Source organism: Magnolia sinica, chromosome 19 (assembly GCF_029962835.1).
Source record: "Magnolia sinica isolate HGM2019 chromosome 19, MsV1, whole genome shotgun sequence".
NCBI lineage: Eukaryota > Viridiplantae > Streptophyta > Magnoliopsida > Magnoliales > Magnoliaceae > Magnolia > Magnolia sinica.
The window spans coordinates 41,645,366-41,648,448 of record NC_080591.1 but is presented as its reverse complement, the minus strand read 5'-3'; the positions used below and the strand labels follow the sequence as shown (position 1 = coordinate 41,648,448).

The 3,083-nt window shown below is 35.5% G+C and overlaps 1 non-coding gene across 1 annotated transcript; it reads left to right on the top strand.

Annotated features, from left to right (window-relative positions):
• The first annotated feature begins 256 nt into the window (after positions 1–256).
• Positions 257–364, top strand: LOC131235903 (small nucleolar RNA R71). The gene has a single exon (XR_009166418.1). It is a non-coding gene; the product is annotated as a small nucleolar RNA R71 (small nucleolar RNA).
• The last annotated feature ends 2,719 nt before the right edge of the window (positions 365–3,083 follow it).

The window sequence follows — 3,083 nt, the reverse complement described above, 5'->3', positions numbered from 1 at the left end:
TGAGATGTTACAACTCATGTCATCTTCTTCTCTTAGGACATACATTCATCCCTTCTCTCTTGATTGAGTTGGCTTAGAAGTGGTGGGTCCTGATGTGGTGTCCCATATTTGCACAATTTCAGCAAGTTGGTGAAAGTAATCTCATGCATCATTGGCCTCCTTTTTCATAAATTCGTCATTACACATCATCTCTACAAATTGGCGCATTGGTGAAGTCAATCCGTCATAGAAAAAGCTTATTACCCATCTTGTTTTGTAGCTATGATGTGGACACGAATTCAAGAGATCCTTGAATCTCTCCCAGCATTGGACAAAGGTTTCTTCCTCTTTTTGGGCGAAATTCATGATTGCCCTCCTTAAGGTATTTGTCTTATTAACTGTAAAAAACTTTTTAAGGAACTCTTGGGTCATCTCAGCCTAAGTACTAATGGATCACAACTTTAAGGAGTGCAGCCACGACTTAGCCTTCTCTTTCATAGAGAAATAAAACAAATTCAATCCTAAAGTATCTTTAGAGACATTATTAAAGTTCAGTGTAGTGACAATCTCATCGAATTCTTTTAAGTGGTAGTAGGGGTTTTCAGAGTTTAGGCCATGAAATTTAGGAAGGAGTTGAATCACTCCTAGCTTGAAATCCATGTTTCCTGCTTTGAGTAGAAAAATCATGTAAGAAGGTGTACTCTCCCTCGTAAGTTGTAGGTAATCTCGTAAGGTTTTAGGCGAGGGAGCCTGATGTACCTTATTCTCATCTTGAAGATCCTCAGTCGGATGGTGAGATTGATTTGTAGTCATTACTTCTACTAAATCAGAGGATCTTAAATGATGTCTAATTCGGTGATGGATAGGCAACCCTTCGACTAATCCTCTTTCGCTCAAAAGACGTAGAGTGTTATCACGTACCGACTTGGGCATGAAACACTATAGATCCCTCTAATTCTAAACAACTAATCCTAAAAATAGAAATTCATAATCTAGGAAATCTAAAAAAGAGAAAAGAGTGAGAAGGATATTACTAAAGAAGAATCGCTAAATTAGATGCTACAAAATAGAAAACAAGTTAGTTTCTAAAAATAAATTCTGAAATTCTAATCTAAGAAAAGCATAGCAAAATTTAGTCCTAATTCTAAACTAATTCTAAAACTAAAATAATTTAGAAAACACAATGCAGTCTCTGACAATGACGCCAAAAACTTGTTCGCTTATACCCCAAGTGCAGGGTTGTGAAGTAGTAATAATCTTAGTGAGACCAAGGTCGAACCCACAGAGACTAAATGTGTGTGATTTTCTGAACTATTTAATAATCAGAACTAGAGACTAAACTAAATATGAGAATTGAGAAAGATATTATTGTGAATTGAAACTATCAATATAATGGAAACTAGAGCACCAAGGATCAATTTGCAGCATCTGAATGCCATCTTACTTGATTCAATCGATACTTCAATTGGAATCGATGTCCAAACCTATCTAGTCAGATGATAGAGTAGTTAAAACATTATAAACAAATTCAAAACATATTCTTAACAGTCATAACAACAGTTCCACATATAACCTTCTTATTGAATTGATTGTAGAGAATTCAAAGCATCTACCATGCACTTAGTCAATGGTAGATCAAGGAATACTACATATCAAACAATCACAAAATATAGAAGAGAGCATTCAAGAAGTTCTTAAGCATCCACCGTGCTCAGAGTCAATGATAGATTAAAATAAATTCAAAAATACCTCTTTATTCAAACCATAAACTATGAAATATCCAACATGAAGATCATAAATTTAAATCAAAGTAAGAAAAATAGTAAAATAAACTACAAGCTTCACCTCTTATATGTAGCTAAGAGATTAGTTAACCATAGTCATGATTAAACTAAAACTCTTAAAAGAAAACATGAAAAACTAACTAGAAGAAGAAGATTGGAGGAGAAGGAGAACTCCTTAAAGCAGCACTACTCCTTGCTCTACTCTTCCTACCCTAATTTGTGCTTGGAAAGACTCAGAAGACTCTTTTATTTACGTAGTTTATGTAGCTTCGATGGGACTTCGATGGCATCGAAGATCCATGGCCGAGTTCGATTCGAATTTGAAATTTGTCAAAACTGTCTATGTAAATCCATTGGTGAGATCGCTTGACCTTCGATGGCATCGAACTGGCTTTGATGATATTGAACATGTTTTTTGATGGGATTGAGAAATGTCCAAAATAGTCCAGTGAGTTCACCCTAAAATTTATGATAATTACAATGGCATCAAACTGGACTTCAATGAGATCAAAGGGGCCTTCGAGTGGATCGAGAATTGCACCCAATTTCCAGCAACCAAACTTGATTTCCACTGATTTTTCAATGGGATCAAGCCTCCTTCGATGGTATCGAATACTTACATCGATGACATCGAAGATGTGTTTAATGGTATCAAACTGTCAAGTTCAGCAGCTCCAGATTTCTGTGTTTTGCAATCTCAAATTTCTTCCTTCTTCACTTAGTTTTCTTAGGTCTTGGATTCTTGAAATCTTCATTCTTGGCTTCCAAGTATCCAATTCTTGCTTTGGTAATTCTTGAGCATCAAATCCATGATATTAGCATTCTTTTCACCTTAAGCCCTTAAAATCACCTTGTAAGATAAAACATGTAGAAATAAATCGATTAAGTACTATCATGTTCATAAAACTAAGGAATAATGAGGGGGAAATATACAATATTTCACACTCAACTGTCAACATGCCCTTAAGCTGAGAGAAAGCTTTTTGACATTCTTCAGACAACTCGAATGGGGTGGCCTTTTGAGGAAGATTGTACAAAGGACAAGATATGTGACTGAAGTCCTTAATGAATCTTCTTTAAAAGTTGTCATGTCTTAAAAAGGATCACACGTTGCGTATGCTTCTGGGTGGAGGTAGGTTAGAGATAGGATCAATTTTGGCTTTGTCCACCTTAATTTTATTGGACAATATAATATGCCCAAGCACTATTCCCTTACGAACCATGAAGTAACATTTTCCTAATTAAGTGCAAGGTTCTTCTCTTCACATCTTTTCAGAACAAATTTGAGATTTTCAATGCAATCACTGAAAGAGGAACCAA